This window comes from Nerophis lumbriciformis, linkage group LG28, assembly GCF_033978685.3.
Source record: "Nerophis lumbriciformis linkage group LG28, RoL_Nlum_v2.1, whole genome shotgun sequence".
Classification (NCBI taxonomy): Eukaryota; Metazoa; Chordata; class Actinopteri; order Syngnathiformes; family Syngnathidae; genus Nerophis; species Nerophis lumbriciformis.
In genome coordinates this window covers 3,222,946-3,241,251 of record NC_084575.2, presented here as the reverse complement: position 1 = coordinate 3,241,251, position 18,306 = coordinate 3,222,946, and the positions used below count along the sequence as shown (strand labels likewise).

The following is an 18,306-nucleotide window of genomic DNA, read 5'->3' as shown; positions in this document are numbered from 1 at the left end:
AGCTATGTTGCAAACTACTTTATGATGAAACACAGGACCTTGCTATCATTTATTTCCTTGCTTATTTATAAAGGTGTTGGAGCCAAATTTCCCTATTTGTTTATAATGCTTTTATTTTATTTTCTCTAATTGATTGTTGGGTTCAGCATGTTGTATTTCCTTTTTTGGCAGATTGCTCCGCCCACTTCCTGTTAAGAACCAGGAAGTGTCGACAGGGAGGGGACTGTTGCTATGGTGGGGTTACCATGGCAGCCTCCTTAAATTGAGTTCAGGTGTGAGCATGGGCAGGGCGATTGGAGGACAAACAGTTTTCGACCGTGTGGTGTGGTGTCGTGTCATATAATATCGTGTTGTGTCATGTGGTGACAATGCTGGTATAATGTGCCATTCAAGGTTAGCATACATTGTTATATAACTTACATTTGGTTTAATTTAGATAGTTTGTAATAAACGGATTGTCATATCCAAACACAGTTCTACAGTACTGGACATTCTATCATTTACACGCGTCAAACTGGTCAACACAGTCGCCCTCGGTACCAGCCCAAAGGTAAGGGCTGTACAAAAGGTAAGAAGGAAAGTAAAAAGACGGCCAATGGAAAACATGGTGCTCGCTAGTCTTATTGCTGTTATTAGCTGCATTGCATTTCTTGCCTTTTGTGGATGTTGTTAAATCCCTTGTGCACGTAGAATGTGTTCTACTTTGTAGCATGTTTTGTCTGTCGCGGCCCGCATTTCAAACGTTCTTCCTCTTAACCGAGTTTAGAAAACTTTTTTTACTCCACAGGCATTGGTGGTTCAGTGGTAGATTTCTTGCCTGCCACGAGGGAGACCCGGGTCCGATTCCCGGCCAATGCATTCTGTTGCTTTTATTACATTTTAACTAATATTCATAAGGGACAAAAGCAATGTTTGTGACAACCGCAAGACGCAGGCATTCCATCCAAAAGGCATATTGGACTCGCCGAAGTCTGAAGCAGTGTACTTCTAGTTACGCTAATCCAAAGACAATGACATCGGGACATCGTAACATGAGATTTTATAATTTTTTGGGGAGTAATTAATCATGTAAACCAGTAAGTCTCTGTGGCGCAATCGGTCAGCGCGTTCGGCTGTTAACTGAGAGGATGGTGGTTCAAGCCCACCCAGGGACGAAATCTTGACTCGACCACAGGTGTTTGAGGGTTTTCTTGTACAGCCCATGTCCTTCTCTAAATTTGCAAAAAAGTTTCTAGTTAAAACGTGTGCCATGTTTGCAACAGAACTTTCAAGCCATTCTTGTTTAAACTAATGTAAATTACTGATAATCAATGCTATCGCCTCATATTGGCTATCATTAATTCAGTGTCGCATGTTTGGTCCGTCGCAGCCCGCATTTCAAACGTTCTTCCTCTTAACCGAGTTCATAAATCTCTTTTACTCCACAGGCATTGGTGGTTCAGTGGTAGAATTCACGCGGGAGACCCGGGTCCGATTCCCGGCCAATGCATTCTGTTGCTTTTATTACATTTTAACTAATATTCATAAGGGACAAAAGCAATGTTTGTGACAACCGCAAGACGCAGGCATTCCACCCAAAGGACATATTGGACTCACCGAAGGCTGAATCAGTGTACTTCTAGTTACGCCCATCCAAAGACAATGACAATCGGTCAGCATGTTCGGCTGTTAACTGAGAGGATGGTGGTTCAAGCCCACCCAGGGACGAAATCTTGACTCGAGCACGGGGGTTTGAGGGTTTTCTTGTACAGCCCATGTCCTTCTCTAAATTTGCAAAAAAGTTTCTAGTTAAAACGTGTGCCACGTTTGCAACATAACTTTCAAGCCATTCTTGTTTAAACTAATGTAAATTACTGATAATCAATGCTATCGCCTCATTTTGGCTATCATTAATTCAGTGTAGCATGTTTGGTCCGTCGCAGCCCGCATTTCAAACGTTCTTCCTCTTAACCGAGTTCATAAATCTCTTTTACTCCACAGGCATTGGTGGTTCAGTGGTAGAATTCTCGCCTGCCACGCGGGAGACCCGGGTCCGATTCCCGGCCAATGCATTCTGTTGCTTTTATTACATTTTAACTAATATTCATAAGGGACAAAAGCAATGTTTGTGAAAACCGCAAGACGCAGGCATTCCACCCAAAGGGCATATTGGACTCACCGAAGGCTGAATCAGTATACTTCTAGTTACGCCCATCCAAAGACAATGACAATCGGTCAGCACGTTCGGCTGTTAACTGAGAGGATGGTGGTTCAAGCCCACCCAGGGACGAAATCTTGACGCGAGCACGAGGGTTTGAGGGTTTTCTTGTACAGTCCATGTCCTTCTCTAAATTTGCAAAAAAGTTTCTAGTAAAAACGTTTGCAACATAACTTTCAAGCCATGCTTGTTTAAACTAATGTAAATTACTGATAATCAATGCTATCGCCTCAAATTGGCTATCATTAATTCAGTGTAGGGTTATAGACATCGTGTTGAAATCCCATGCTGTTCCAGGCACTGTAGCCGTCAGTCAAGGTGCCTGTTTGTTAAATAGGAGATGTTGGGCTCAAATCCCGTCAGTGTCTTGAAGTTTTTTCTGTAACACTTTCTCAGTTTGTTTTCAAACCACATGAATGCAAGCCAAATTCTATTCGTTTTGAATAAAATCCCAATGGATCCACAGAGTTTGATGTTTACTGCAATGTTTTCTTCAAAAAAATGCCATTTTAAATGTGGATTGAACCAGGACTCAGAAAGAAACACTACTTCAGATGGGTTCCAAATCACTTTGTTACAAGTAGTTTGTCTGGATATTCACCAGAGTAAGCATCCTGGAGATTAAGACAGCAGAGTGGCGCAGCGGAAGCGTGCTGGGCCCATAACCCAGAGGTCGATGGATCGAAACCATCCTCTGCTATGATTTAGGTTTCAGTTGTCTATTTGACTGGTTCTTAATTTGAAAGCAAGGCCAACACTCATTCAGACTGCAGCTGTCTTCTCTAACTCTTTGGGAATTACACCTATGATTCCTGCTAAAAGAGAGGTTAAACATCTTATCAGTCAATCTAAACAGTACAGTTGCAATCCATTGAAAGCCCTGAGAATACAGTGACTTGAATGAATGAGAAATTTCACAGGTTTGTGCGTGACATTTTCATGGAACCCAGCATTCATGATGTTGAAGCCTGAGGTCTGCCTATATGAGAACCCTCTAAATTTGGTGTCGTGTGTGCTCGGCTGTACATGAGGTGGTCAGCTATGTTGCAAACTACTTTATGATGAAACACAGGACCTTGCTATCATTTATTTCCTTGCTTATTTATAAAGGTGTTGGAGCCAAATTTCCCTATTTGTTTATAATGCTTTTATTTTATTTTCTCTAATTGATTGTTGGGTTCAGCATGTTGTATTTCCTTTTTTGGCAGATTGCTCCGCCCACTTCCTGTTAAGAACCAGGAAGTGTCGACAGGGAGGGGACTGTTGCTATGGTGGGGTTACCATGGCAGCCTCCTTAAATTGAGTTCAGGTGTGAGCATGGGCAGGGCGATTGGAGGACAAACAGTTTTCGACCGTGTGGTGTCGTGTCATATCATATCGTGTTGTGTCATGTGGTGACAATGCTGGTATAATGTGCCATTCAAGGTTAGCATACTTTGTTATATAACTTACATTTGGTTGAATTTAGATAGTTTGTAATAAACGGATTGTCATATCCAAACACAGTTCTACAGTACTGGACATTCTATCATTTACACGCGTCAAACTGGTCAACACAGTCGCCCTCGGTACCAGCCCAAAGGTAAGGGCTGTACAAAAGGTAAGAAGGAAAGTAAAAAGACGGCCAATGGAAAACATGGTGCTCGCTAGTCTTATTGCTGTTATTAGCTGCATTGCATTTCTTGCCTTTTGTGGATGTTGTTAAATCCCTTGTGCACGTAGAATGTGTTCTACTTTGTAGCATGTTTTGTCTGTCGCGGCCCGCATTTCAAACGTTCTTCCTCTTAACCGAGTTCAGAAACCTCTTTTACTCCACAGGCATTGGTGGTTCAGTGGTAGAATTCTCGCCTGCCACGCGGGAGACCCGGGTCCGATTCCCGGCCAATGCATTCTGTTGCTTTTATTACATTTTAACTAATATTCATAAGGGACAAAAGCAATGTTTGTGACAACCGCAAGACGCAGGCATTCCACCCAAAAGGCATATTGGACTCTCCGTAGTCTGAAGCAGTGTACTTCTAGTTACGCTAATCCAAAGACAATGACATCGGGACATCGTAACATGAGATTTTATAATTATTTGGGGAGTAATTAATCAAGTAAACCAGTAAGTCTCTGTGGCGCAATCGGTCAGCGCGTTCGGCTGTTAACTGAGAGGATGGTGGTTCAAGCCCACCCAGGGACGAAATCTTGACTCGACCACAGGTGTTTGAGGGTTTTCTTGTACAGCCCATGTCCTTCTCTAAATTTGCAAAAAAGTTTCTAGTTAAAACGTGTGCCACGTTTGCAACATAACTTTCAAGCCATTCTTGTTTAAACTAATGTAAATTACTGATAATCAATGCTATCGCCTCATATTGGCTATCATTAATTCAGTGTCGCATGTTTGGTCCGTCGCAGCCCGCATTTCAAACGTTCTTCCTCTTAACCGAGTTCATAAATCTCTTTTACTCCACAGGCATTGGTGGTTCAATGGTAGAATTCACGCGGGAGACCCGGGTCCGATTCCCGGCCAATGCATTCTGTTGCTTTTATTACATTTTAACTAATATTCATAAGGGACAAAAGCAATGTTTGTGACAACCGCAAGACGCAGGCATTCCACCCAAAGGGCATATTGGACTCACCGAAGGCTGAATCAGTGTACTTCTAGTTACCCCCATCCAAAGACAATGACAATCGGTCAGCACGTTCGGCTGTTAACTGAGAGGATGGTGGTTCAAGCCCACCCAGGGACGAAATCTTGACTCGAGCACGGGGGTTTGAGGGTTTTCTTGTACAGCCCATGTCCTTCTCTAAATTTGCAAAAAAGTTTCTAGTTAAAACGTGTGCCACGTTTGCAACATAACTTTCAAGCCATTCTTGTTTAAACTAATGTAAATTACTGATAATCAATGCTATCGCCTCATTTTGGCTATCATTAATTCAGTGTAGCATGTTTGGTCCGTCGCAGCCCGCATTTCAAACGTTCTTCCTCTTAACCGAGTTCATAAATCTCTTTTACTCCACAGGCATTGGTGGTTCAGTGGTAGAATTCTCGCCTGCCACGCGGGAGACCCGGGTCCGATTCCCGGCCAATGCATTCTGTTGCTTTTATTACATTTTAACTAATATTCATAAGGGACAAAAGCAATGTTTGTGAAAACCGCAAGACGCAGGCATTCCACCCAAAGGGCATATTGGACTCACCGAAGGCTGAATCAGTATACTTCTAGTTACGCCCATCCAAAGACAATGACAATCGGTCAGCACGTTCGGCTGTTAATTGAGAGGATGGTGGTTCAAGCCCACCCAGGGACGAAATCTTGACGCGAGCACGAGGGTTTGAGGGTTTTCTTGTACAGTCCATGTCCTTCTCTAAATTTGCAAAAAAGTTTCTAGTAAAAACGTTTGCAACATAACTTTCAAGCCATGCTTGTTTAAACTAATGTAAATTACTGATAATCAATGCTATCGCCTCAAATTGGCTATCATTAATTCAGTGTAGGGTTATAGACATCGTGTTGAAATCCAATGCTGTTCCAGGCACTGTAGCTGTCAGTCAAGGTGCCTGTTTGTTAAATAGGAGATGTTGGGCTCAAATCCCGTCAGTGTCTTGAAGTTTTTTCTGTAACACTTTCTCAGTTTGTTTTCAAACCACATGAATGCAAGCCAAATTCTATTCGTTTTGAATAAAATCCCAATGGATCCACAGAGTTTGATGTTTACTGCAATGTTTTCTTCCAAAAAATGCCATTTTAAATGTGGATTGAACCAGGACTCAGAAAGAAACACTACTTCAGATGGGTTCCAAATCACTTTGTTACAAGTAGTTTGTCTGGATATTCACCAGAGTAAGCATCCTGGAGATTAAGACAGCAGAGTGGCGCAGCGGAAGCGTGCTGGGCCCATAACCCAGAGGTCGATGGATCGAAACCATCCTCTGCTATGATTTAGGTTTCAGTTGTCTATTTGACTGGTTCTTAATTTGAAAGCAAGGCCAACACTCATTCAGACTGCAGCTGTCTTCTCTAACTCTTTGGGAATTACACCTATGATTCCTGCTAAAAGAGAGGTTAAACATCTTATAAGTCAATCTAAACAGTACAGTTGCAATCCATTGAAAGCCCTGAGAATACAGTGACTTGAATGAATGAGAAATTTCACAGGTTTGTGCGTGACATTTTCATGGAACCCAGCATTCATGATGTTGAAGCCTGAGGTCTGCCTATATGAGAACCCTCTAAATTTGGTGTCGTGTGTGCTCGGCTGTACATGAGGTGGTCAGCTATGTTGCAAACTACTTTATGATGAAACACAGGACCTTGCTATCATTTATTTCCTTGCTTATTTATAAAGGTGTTGGAGCCAAATTTCCTTTTTTGTTTATAATGCTTTTATTTTATTTTCTCTAATTGATTGTTGGGTTCAGCATGTTGTATTTCCTTTTTTGGCAGATTGCTCCGCCCACTTCCTGTTAAGAACCAGGAAGTGTCGACAGGGAGGGGACTGTTACTATGGTGGGGTTACCATGGCAGCCTCCTTAAATTGAGTTCAGGTGTGAGCATGGGCAGGGCGATTGGAGGACAAACAGTTTTCGACCGTGTGGTGTCGTGTCATATCATATCGTGTTGTGTCATGTGGTGACAATGCTGGTATAATGTGCCATTCAAGGTTAGCATACATTGTTATATAACTTACATTTGGTTGAATTTAGATAGTTTGTAATAAACGGATTGTCATATCCAAACACAGTTCTACAGTACTGGACATTCTATCATTTACACGCGTCAAACTGGTCAACACAGTCGCCCTCGGTACCAGCCCAAAGGTAAGGGCTGTACAAAAGGTAAGAAGGAAAGTAAAAAGACGGCCAATGGAAAACATGGTGCTCGCTAGTCTTATTGCTGTTATTAGCTGCATTGCATTTCTTGCCTTTTGTGGATGTTGTTAAATCCCTTGTGCACGTAGTATGTGTTCTACTTTGTAGCATGTTTTGTCTGTCGCGGCCCGCATTTCAAACGTTCTTCCTCTTAACCGAGTTCAGAAACCTCTTTTACTCCACAGGCATTGGTGGTTCAGTGGTAGAATTCTCGCCTGCCACGCGGGAGACCCGGGTCCGATTCCCGGCCAATGCATTCTGTTGCTTTTATTACATTTTAACTAATATTCATAAGGGACAAAAGCAATGTTTGTGACAACCGCAAGACGCAGGCATTCCACCCAAAGGGCATATTGGACTCACCGAAGGCTGAATCAGTGTACTTCTAGTTACCCCCATCCAAAGACAATGACAATCGGTCAGCATGTTCGGCTGTTAACTGAGAGGATGGTGGTTCAAGCCCACCCAGGGACGAAATCTTGACTCGAGCACGGGGGTTTGAGGGTTTTCTTGTACAGCCCATGTCCTTCTCTAAATTTGCAAAAAAGTTTCTAGTTAAAACGTGTGCCACGTTTGCAACATAACTTTCAAGCCATTCTTGTTTAAACTAATGTAAATTACTGATAATCAATGCTATCGCCTCATTTTGGCTATCATTAATTCAGTGTAGCATGTTTGGTCCGTCGCAGCCCGCATTTCAAACGTTCTTCCTCTTAACCGAGTTCATAAATCTCTTTTACTCCACAGGCATTGGTGGTTCAGTGGTAGAATTCTCGCCTGCCACGCGGGAGACCCGGGTCCGATTCCCGGCCAATGCATTCTGTTGCTTTTATTACATTTTAACTAATATTCATAAGGGACAAAAGCAATGTTTGTGAAAACCGCAAGACGCAGGCATTCCACCCAAAGGGCATATTGGACTCACCGAAGGCTGAATCAGTATACTTCTAGTTACGCCCATCCAAAGACAATGACAATCGGTCAGCACGTTCAGCTGTTAACTGAGAGGATGGTGGTTCAAGCCCACCCAGGGACGAAATCTTGACGCGAGCACGAGGGTTTGAGGGTTTTCTTGTACAGTCCATGTCCTTCTCTAAATTTGCAAAAAAGTTTCTAGTAAAAACGTTTGCAACATAACTTTCAAGCCATGCTTGTTTAAACTAATGTAAATTACTGATAATCAATGCTATCGCCTCAAATTGGCTATCATTAATTCAGTGTAGGGTTATAGACATCGTGTTGAAATCCCATGCTGTTCCAGGCACTGTAGCCATCAGTCAAGGTGCCTGTTTGTTAAATAGGAGATGTTGGGCTCAAATCCCGTCAGTGTCTTGAAGTTTTTTCTGTAACACTTTCTCAGTTTGTTTTCAAACCACATGAATGCAAGCCAAATTCTATTCGTTTTGAATAAAATCCCAATGGATCCACAGAGTTTGATGTTTACTGCAATGTTTTCTTCCAAAAAATGCCATTTTAAATGTGGATTGAACCAGGACTCAGAAAGAAACACTACTTCAGATGGGTTCCAAATCACTTTGTTACAAGTAGTTTGTCTGGATATTCACCAGAGTAAGCACCCTGGAGATTAAGACAGCAGAGTGGCGCAGCGGAAGCGAGCTGGGCCCATAACCCAGAGGTCGATGGATCGAAACCATCCTCTGCTATGATTTAGGTTTCAGTTGTCTATTTGACTGGTTCTTAATTTGAAAGCAAGGCCAACACTCATTCAGACTGCAGCTGTCTTCTCTAACTCTTTGGGAATTACACCTATGATTCCTGCTAAAAGAGAGGTTAAAGATCTTATAAGTCAATCTAAACAGTACAGTTGCAATCCATTGAAAGCCCTGAGAATACAGTGACTTGAATGAATGAGAAATTTCACAGGTTTGTGCGTGACATTTTCATGGAACCCAGCATTCATGATGTTGAAGCCTGAGGTCTGCCTATATGAGAACCCTCTAAATTTGGTGTCGTGTGTGCTCGGCTGTACATGAGGTGGTCAGCTATGTTGCAAACTACTTTATGATGAAACACAGGACCTTGCTATCATTTATTTCCTTGCTTATTTATAAAGGTGTTGGAGCCAAATTTCCCTATTTGTTTATAATGCTTTTATTTTATTTTCTCTAATTGATTGTTGGGTTCAGCATGTTGTATTTCCTTTTTTGGCAGATTGCTCCGCCCACTTCCTGTTAAGAACCAGGAAGTGTCGACAGGGAGGGGACTGTTGCTATGGTGGGGTTACCATGGCAGCCTCCTTAAATTGAGTTAAGGTGTGAGCATGGGCAGGGCGATTGGAGGACAAACAGTTTTCGACCGTGTGGTGTCGTGTCGTGTCATATCATATCGTGTTGTGTCATGTGGTGACAATGCTGGTATAATGTGCCATTCAAGGTTAGCATACTTTGTTATATAACTTACATTTGGTTGAATTTAGATAGTTTGTAATAAACGGATTGTCATATCCAAACACAGTTCTACAGTACTGGACATTCTATCATTTACACGCGTCAAACTGGTCAACACAGTCGCCCTCGGTACCAGCCCAAAGGTAAGGGCTGTACAAAAGGTAAGAAGGAAAGTAAAAAGACGGCCAATGGAAAACATGGTGCTAGCTAGTCTTATTGCTGTTATTAGCTGCATTGCATTTCTTGCCTTTTGTGGATGTTGTTAAATCCCTTGTGCACGTAGTATGTGTTCTACTTTGTAGCATGTTTTGTCTGTCGCAGCCCGCATTTCAAACGTTCTTCCTCTTAACCGAGTTCAGAAACCTCTTTTACACCGCAGGCATTGGTGGTTCAGTGGTAGAATTCTCGCCTGCCACGCGGGAGACCCGGGTCCGATTCCCGGCCAATGCATTCTGTTGCTTTTATTACATTTTAACTAATATTCATAAGGGACAAAAGCAATGTTTGTGACAACCGCAAGACGCAGGCATTCCACCCAAAAGGCATATTGGACTCGCCGAAGTCTGAAGCAGTGTACTTCTAGTTACGCTAATCCAAAGACAATGACATCGGGTCATCGTAACATGAGATTTTATAATTCTTTGGGGAGTAATTAATCATGTAAACCAGTAAGTCTCTGTGGCGCGATTGGTCAGCGCGTTCGGCTGTTAACTGAGAGGGTGGTGGTTCAAGCCCACCCAGGGACGAAATCTTGACTCGACCACAGGTGTTTGAGGGTTTTCTTGTACAGCCCAAGTCCTTCTCTAAATTTGCAAAAAAGTTTCTAGTTAAAACGTGTGCCACGTTTGCAACATAACTTTCAAGCCATTCTTGTTTAAACTAATGTAAATTACTGATAATCAATGCTATCGCCTCATATTGGCTATCATTAATTCAGTGTCGCATGTTTGGTCCGTCGCAGCCCGCATTTCAAACGTTCTTCCTCTTAACCGAGTTCATAAATCTCTTTTACTCCACAGGCATTGGTGGTTCAATGGTAGAATTCACGCGGGAGACCCGGGTCCGATTCCCGGCCAATGCATTCTGTTGCTTTTATTACATTTTAACTAATATTCATAAGGGACAAAAGCAATGTTTGTGACAACCGCAAGACGCAGGCATTCCACCCAAAGGGCATATTGGACTCACCGAAGGCTGAATCAGTGTACTTCTAGTTACGCCCATCCAAAGACAATGACAATCGGTCAGCGCGTTCGGCTGTTAACTGAGAGGATGGTGGTTCAAGCCCACCCAGGGACGAAATCTTGACGCGAGCACGAGGGTTTGAGGGTTTTCTTGTACAGTCCATGTCCTTCTCTAAATTTGCAAAAAAGTTTCTAGTAAAAACGTTTGCAACATAACTTTCAAGCCATGCTTGTTTAAACTAATGTAAATTACTGATAATCAATGCTATCGCCTCAAATTGGCTATCATTAATTCAGTGTAGGGTTATAGACATCGTGTTGAAATCCCATGCTGTTCCAGGCACTGTAGCCGTCAGTCAAGGTGCCTGTTTGTTAAATAGGAGATGTTGGGCTCAAATCCCGTCAGTGTCTTGAAGTTTTTTCCGTAACACTTTCTCAGTTTGTTTTCAAACCACATGAATGCAAGCCAAATTCTATTCGTTTTGAATAAAATCCCAATGGATCCACAGAGTTTGATGTTTACTGCAATGTTTTCTTCCAAAAAATGCCATTTTAAATGTGGATTGAACCAGGACTCAGAAAGAAACACTACTTCAGATGGGTTCCAAATCACTTTGTTACAAGTAGTTTGTCTGGATATTCACCAGAGTAAGCATCCTGGAGTTTAAGACAGCAGAGTGGCGCAGCGGAAGCGTGCTGGGCCCATAACCCAGAGGTCGATGGATAGAAACCATCCTCTGCTATGATTTAGGTTTCAGTTGTCTATTTGACTGGTTCTTAATTTGAAAGCAAGGCCAACACTCATTCAGACTGCAGCTGTCTTCTCTAACTCTTTGGGAATTACACCTATGATTCCTGCTAAAAGAGAGGTTAAACATCTTATAAGTCAATCTAAACAGTACAGTTGCAATCCATTGAAAGCCCTGAGAATACAGTGACTTGAATGAATGAGAAATTTCACAGGTTTGTGCGTGACATTTTCATGGAACCCAGCATTCATGATGTTGAAGCCTGAGGTCTGCCTATATGAGAACCCTCTAAATTTGGTGTCGTGTGTGCTCGGCTGTACATGAGGTGGTCAGCTATGTTGCAAACTACTTTATGATGAAACACAGGACCTTGCTATCATTTATTTCCTTGCTTATTTATAAAGGTGTTGGAGCCAAATTTCCCTATTTGTTTATAATGCTTTTATTTTATTTTCTCTAATTGATTGTTGGGTTCAGCATGTTGTATTTCCTTTTTTGGCAGATTGCTCCGCCCACTTCCTGTTAAGAACCAGGAAGTGTCGACAGGGAGGGGACTGTTGCTATGGTGGGGTTACCATGGCAGCCTCCTTAAATTGAGTTCAGGTGTGAGCATGGGCAGGGCAATTGGAGGACAAACAGTTTTCGACCGTGTGGTGTCGTGTCGTGTCATATCATATCGTGTTGTGTCATGTGGTGACAATGCTGGTATAATGTGCCATTCAAGGTTAGCATACTTTGTTATATAACTTACATTTGGTTGAATTTAGATAGTTTGTAATAAACGGATTGTCATATCCAAACACAGTTCTACAGTACTGGACATTCTATCATTTACACGCGTCAAACTGGTCAACACAGTCGCCCTCGGTACCAGCCCAAAGGTAAGGGCTGTACAAAAGGTAAGAAGGAAAGTAAAAAGACGGCCAATGGAAAACATGGTGCTCGCTAGTCTTATTGCTGTTATTAGCTGCATTGCATTTCTTGCCTTTTGTGGATGTTGTTAAATCCCTTGTGCACGTAGAATGTGTTCTACTTTGTAGCATGTTTTGTCTGTCGCAGCCCGCATTTCAAACGTTCTTCCTCTTAACCGAGTTCAGAAACCTCTTTTACTCCACAGGCATTGGTGGTTCAGTGGTAGAATTCTCGCCTGCCACGCGGGAGACCCGGGTCCGATTCCCGGCCAATGCATTCTGTTGCTTTTATTACATTTTAACTAATATTCATAAGGGACAAAAGCAATGTTTGTGACAACCGCAAGACGCAGGCATTCCACCCAAAGGGCATATTGGACTCACCGAAGGCTGAATCAGTATACTTCTAGTTACGCCCATCCAAAGACAATGACAATCGGTCAGCGCGTTCGGCTGTTAACTGAGAGGATGGTGGTTCAAGCCCACCCAGGGATGAAACCTTGACGCGAGCACGAGGGTTTGAGGGTTTTCTTGTACAGCCCATGTCCTTCTCTAAATTTGCAAAAAAGTTTCTAGTAAAAACGTTTGCAACATAACTTTCAAGCCATGCTTGTTTAAACTAATGTAAATTACTGATAATCAATGCTATCGCCTCAAATTGGCTATCATTAATTCAGTGTAGGGTTATAGACATCGTGTTGAAATCCCATGCTGTTCCAGGCACTGTAGCTGTCAGTCAAGGTGCCTGTTTGTTAAATAGGAGATGTTGGGCTCAAATCCCGTCAGTGTCTTGAAGTTTTTTCTGTAACACTTTCTCAGTTTGTTTTCAAACCACGTGAATGCAAGCCAAATTCTATTCATTTTGAATAAAATCCCAATGGATCCACAGAGTTTGATGTTTACTGCAATGTTTTCTTCCAAAAAATGCCATTTTAAATGTGGATTGAACCAGGACTCAGAAAGAAACACTACTTCAGATGGGTTCCAAATCACTTTGTTACAAGTAGTTTGTCTGGATATTCACCAGAGTAAGCATCCTGGAGATTAAGACAGCAGAGTGGCGCAGCTGAAGCGTGCTGGGCCCATAACCCAGAGGTCGATGGATCGAAACCATCCTCTGCTATGATTTAGGTTTCAGTTGTCTATTTGACTGGTTCTTAATTTGAAAGCAAGGCCAACACTCATTCAGACTGCAGCTGTCTTCTCTAACTCTTTGGGAATTACACCTATGATTCCTGCTAAAAGAGAGGTTAAACATCTTATAAGTCAATCTAAACAGTACAGTTGCAATCCATTGAAAGCCCTGAGAATACAGTGACTTGAATGAATGAGAAATTTCACAGGTTGGGCGTGACATTTTCATGGAACCCAGCATTCATGATGTTGAAGCCTGAGGTCTGCCTATATGAGAACCCTCTAAATTTGGTGTTGTGTGTGCTCGGCTGTACATGAGGTGGTCAGCTATGTTGCAAACTACTTTATGATGAAACACAGGACCTTGCTATCATTTATTTCCTTGCTTATTTATAGAGGTAAGAAGGAAAGTAAAAAGACCTTGTTTCCACCCTGTTTCGAACAGGGGACCTTTCGCGTGTGAGGCGAATGTGATAACCACTACACCATGGAAACTGCTGCAAGTTGCAGACCTTTATCAAGACTTACAAGTTGATTTTCGGCCAATGGAAAACATGGTGCTCGCTAGTCTTATTGCTGTTATTAGCTGCATTGCATTTCTTGCCTTTTGTGGATGTTGTTAAATCCCTTGTGCACGTAGAATGTGTTCTACTTTGTAGCATGTTTTGTCTGTCGCAGCCCGCATTTCCAACGTTCTTCCTCTTAACCGAGTTCTGAAACGTCTTTTACTGCACAGGCATTGGTGGTTCAGTGGTAGAATTCTCGCCTGCCATGCGGGAGACCCGGGTCCGATACCCGGCCAATGCATACTGTTGCTTTTATAACATTTTAACTAATATTCATAAGGGACAAAAGCAATGTTTGTGACAATCGCAAGACGCAGGCATTCCATCAAAAAGGCATATTGGACTCCCTGAAGTCTGAAACAGTGTACTTCTAGTTACGCCCATCCAAAGACAATGACATCGGGACATCGTAACATGAGATTTTATAATTTTTTGGGGAGTATTTAATCATGTAAACCAGTAAGTCTCTGTGGCGCAATCGGTCAGCGCGTTCGGATGTTAACTGAGAGGATGGTGGTTCAAGCCCACCCAGGGACGAAATCTTGACTCGAGCACAGGTTTTTGAGGGTTTTCTTGTACAGCCCATGTCCTTCTCTAAATTTGCAAAAAAGTTTCTAGTTAAAACGTGTGCCACGTTTGCAACATAACTTTTAAGCAATTCTTGTTTAAACTAATGTAAATTACTGATAATCAATGCTATCGCCTCATATTGGCTATCATTAATTCAGTGTAGCATGTTTGGTCCGTCGCAGCCCGCATTTCAAACGTTCTTCCTCTTAACCGAGTTCATAAATCTCTCTTACTCCACAAGCATTGGTGGTTCAGTGGTAGAATTCTTGCCTGCCACGCGGGAGACCCGGGTCCGATTCCCGGCCAATGCATTCTTTTGCTTTTATTACATTTTAACTAATATTCAGTAGGGACAAAAGCAATTTTTGTGAAAACCGCAAGACGCAGGCATTCCACCCAAAAGGCATATTGGACTCACCGAAGGCTGAATCAGTATACTTCTAGTTACGCCCTGTACAGCCCATGTCCTTCTCTAAATTTGCAAAAAAGTTTCTAGTTAAAACGTGTGCCACGTTTGCAACATAACTTTCAAGCCATTCTTGTTTAAACTAATGTAAATTACTGATAATCAATGCTATCGCCTCATATTGGCTATCATTAATTCAGTGTAGGGTTATAGACATCGTGTTGAAATCCCATGCTGTTCCAGGCACTGTAGCTGTCAGTCAAGGTGCCTGTTTGTTAAATAGGAGATGTTGGGCTCAAATCCCGTCAGTGTCTTGAAGTTTTTTCTGTAACACTTTCTCAGTTTGTTTTCAAACCACATGAATGCAAGCCAAATTCTATTTGTTTTGAATAAAATCCCAATGGATCCACAGAGTTTGATGTTTACTGCAATGTTTTCTTCAAAAAAATGCCATTTTAAATGTGGATTGAACCAGGACTCATATTGGACTCACCGAAGGCTGAATCAGTATACTTCTAGTTACGCCCTGTACAGCCCATGTCCTTCTCTAAATTTGCAAAAAAGTTTCTAGTTAAAACGTGTGCCACGTTTGCAACATAACTTTCAAGCCATTCTTGTTTAAACTAATGTAAATTACTGATAATCAATGCTATCGCCTCATATTGGCTATCATTAATTCAGTGTAGGGTTATAGACATCGTGTTGAAATCCCATGCTGTTCCAGGCACTGTAGCTGTCAGTCAAGGTGCCTGTTTGTTAAATAGGAGATGTTGGGCTCAAATCCCGTCAGTGTCTTGAAGTTTTTTCTGTAACACTTTCTCAGTTTGTTTTCAAAACACATGAATGCAAGCCAAATTCTATTTGTTTTGAATAAAATCCCAATGGATCCACAGAGTTTGATGTTTACTGCAATGTTTTCTTCAAAAAAATGCCATTTTAAATGTGGATTGAACCAGGACTCAGAAAGAAACACTACTTCAGATGGGTTCCAAATCACTTTGTTGCAAGTAGTTTCTCTCTCTCTCTCTCTCTCTCTCTCTCTCTCTCTCTCTCTCTCTCTCTCTCTCTCTCTCTCTCTCTCTCTCTCTCTCTCCTTTCTCTCTCTCTCTCTCTCTCTCTCTTCTCTCTCTCTCTCTCTCTACTTGCTGTCCATATCCTACCAAGTCAGTCCTACACTGTTTCAATATCCATTTCTCTGTTCTCAATTGTTGATGACTGATGATAACAACCAAACCCACCCCCCTCCAGACCCCAGATTGTAAATAATTCTATGTGATTCTCTTGTGTGATGACTGTATTATGACGATAGTATATATATGAAGTGGACCCCAACTTAAACAAGTTGAAAAACTTATTGGGGTGTTACCATTTAGTGGTCAATTGTACGGAATATGTACTTCACTGTGCAACCTACTAATAAAAGTCTCAATCAATCAATCAATCAATTAATCCTTTGAGTCTGTGCAGTTTAGAAAATTGAGCTGAGGGTTCAAAAGCACTGTTAAGGGCTTGTCCAGGAATTGAACGCAGGACCTCTCGCACCCTATTTTCCTGCAAAAAAGAACTAAGGGTTACAAGCTCTGTCCTAAAACAATTAGAGCTTGTAAATTGAGCTACCACTGTATTTGATTTTATACATTTTCATTGATCCCTTGAGTGTGTGCAGTTTGGAAAATTAAGCTAAGAGTTTTAAATCACTGTTAAGGGCTTCTCCGGGAATTGAACCCAGACATCTCGCACCCTAAGCGAGAATCATACCACTAGACCAAAAAGTCCCGAAAAACATTTTAGATAAAAATCTCATGAATTGTGAGATTTTAACAGGGAAATCATTCTGAAACTGGGTTAGTATATTGCACTTTTACCACTAATTTAAAGGTATGGCTATTTTGACTTAAAAAAATAACTAAGGGTTACAAGCTCTTTCGTAAACAATTAGAGCTCGTAAATTGAGCTACCACTGTATTTGATTTTATACATTTTCATTGATCCCTTCATTGTGTGCATTTTGGAAAATGTAGCTATAGTTCAAAATCACTGTTAAGAACTTGTACGGGAATTGAACCCGAGACCTCTTGCACCCAAAGCGAGAATCATACGACGAGACCAACAAGCCCCGAAAAATATCATTTTAGATAAAAATCTCATGAATTGTGAGATTTTAACAGGGAAATCATTCTGAAACTGGGTTAGTATATTGCACTTTTACCACTAATTTAAAGGTATGGCTATTTTCCTGTAAAAAAGAACTAAGGGTTACAAGCTCTGTCCTAAAACAAATAGAGCTCGTAAATTGAGATACCACTGTATTTGATTTTATACATTTTCATTGATCGCTTTGAGTGTGTGCAGTTTGGAAAATTAAGCTAAGAGTTTTAAATCACTGTTAAGGGCTTGTCCAGGAATTGAACCTGGGACCTTTCGCACCCTAAGCAAGAATCATACCACTAGACCAACAAGCCCCGGAAAACATAATTTTAGATAAAAATCTCATGAATTGAGAGATTTTAACAGGGAAATAATTCTAAAACTGGGTTAGTATATTGCACTTTTACCACTAATTTAAAGGGGAACATTATCACCAGACCTATGTAAGCGTCAATATATACCTTGATGTTGCAGAAAAAAGACCATATATTTTTTTAAACCGATTTCCGAACTCTAAATGGGTGAATTTTGGCGAATTAGACGGCTTTCTATTATTCGCTCTCGGAGCGATGACGTCACAACGTGACGTCACATCGGGAAGCAATTCGCCATTTTCTCACTTTCGTCGGTGTGTTGTCGGAGGGTGTAACAACACGAACAGGGACGGATTCAAGTTGCACCAGTGGCCCAAAGATGCGAAAGTGGCAAGGAATTGGACGGAATTTCTTCAAAATACGAGGGTGTGGGGAAAGCCGACGAAATGGTCAGTCGTTTGTTCCGCACACTTTACCGACGAAAGCTATGCTACGACAGAGATGGCAAGAATGTGTGGATATCCTGCGACACTCAAAGCAGATGCATTTCCAACCATAAAGTCAAAGAAATCTGCCGCCAGACCCCCATTGAATCTGCCGGAGTGTGTGAGCAATTCAGGGACAAAGGCCCTCGGTAGCACGGCAAGCAATGGCGGCAGTTTGTTCCCGCAGACGAGCGAGCGAAACCCCCCGGATGTCTTGGCTCACACCGTCCCTTATGCCACCGAAGATGATCAAGAGAAGAATATCGACCCTAGCTTCCCTGGCCTGCTGACATCAACTCCAAAACTGGACAGATCAGCTTTCAGGAAAAAAGAGCGGATGAGGGTATGTCTACAGAATATATTAATTGATAAA

At 41.8% G+C, this 18,306-nt stretch overlaps 2 protein-coding genes and 10 non-coding genes across 12 annotated transcripts in view; 10 read left to right on the top strand and 2 right to left on the bottom strand.

The window, feature by feature from the left end:
- Nucleotides 1–18,306, bottom strand: part of LOC133570591 (uncharacterized) — a 463,307-nt gene that overhangs the window by 313,175 nt on the left and 131,826 nt on the right. The window lies entirely within an intron of this gene.
- The window catches only part of LOC133570556 (uncharacterized), a 119,199-nt gene that overhangs the window by 88,921 nt on the left and 11,972 nt on the right, over nucleotides 1–18,306 (top strand). The window lies entirely within an intron of this gene.
- Nucleotides 1,081–1,154, top strand: trnan-guu (transfer RNA asparagine (anticodon GUU)). The gene has a single exon. It is a non-coding gene; the product is annotated as a tRNA-Asn (tRNA).
- trnag-gcc (transfer RNA glycine (anticodon GCC)) lies at nucleotides 1,981–2,051 on the top strand. The gene has a single exon. It is a non-coding gene; the product is annotated as a tRNA-Gly (tRNA).
- Nucleotides 4,016–4,086, top strand: trnag-gcc (transfer RNA glycine (anticodon GCC)). The gene has a single exon. It is a non-coding gene; the product is annotated as a tRNA-Gly (tRNA).
- Nucleotides 4,309–4,382, top strand: trnan-guu (transfer RNA asparagine (anticodon GUU)). The gene has a single exon. It is a non-coding gene; the product is annotated as a tRNA-Asn (tRNA).
- On the top strand, nucleotides 5,209–5,279 carry trnag-gcc (transfer RNA glycine (anticodon GCC)). The gene has a single exon. It is a non-coding gene; the product is annotated as a tRNA-Gly (tRNA).
- Nucleotides 7,244–7,314, top strand: trnag-gcc (transfer RNA glycine (anticodon GCC)). Its single transcript has one exon. It is a non-coding gene; the product is annotated as a tRNA-Gly (tRNA).
- Nucleotides 7,806–7,876, top strand: trnag-gcc (transfer RNA glycine (anticodon GCC)). Its single transcript has one exon. It is a non-coding gene; the product is annotated as a tRNA-Gly (tRNA).
- trnag-gcc (transfer RNA glycine (anticodon GCC)) lies at nucleotides 9,846–9,916 on the top strand. Its single transcript has one exon. It is a non-coding gene; the product is annotated as a tRNA-Gly (tRNA).
- Nucleotides 12,517–12,587, top strand: trnag-gcc (transfer RNA glycine (anticodon GCC)). The gene has a single exon. It is a non-coding gene; the product is annotated as a tRNA-Gly (tRNA).
- trnav-cac (transfer RNA valine (anticodon CAC)) lies at nucleotides 13,867–13,939 on the bottom strand. Its single transcript has one exon. It is a non-coding gene; the product is annotated as a tRNA-Val (tRNA).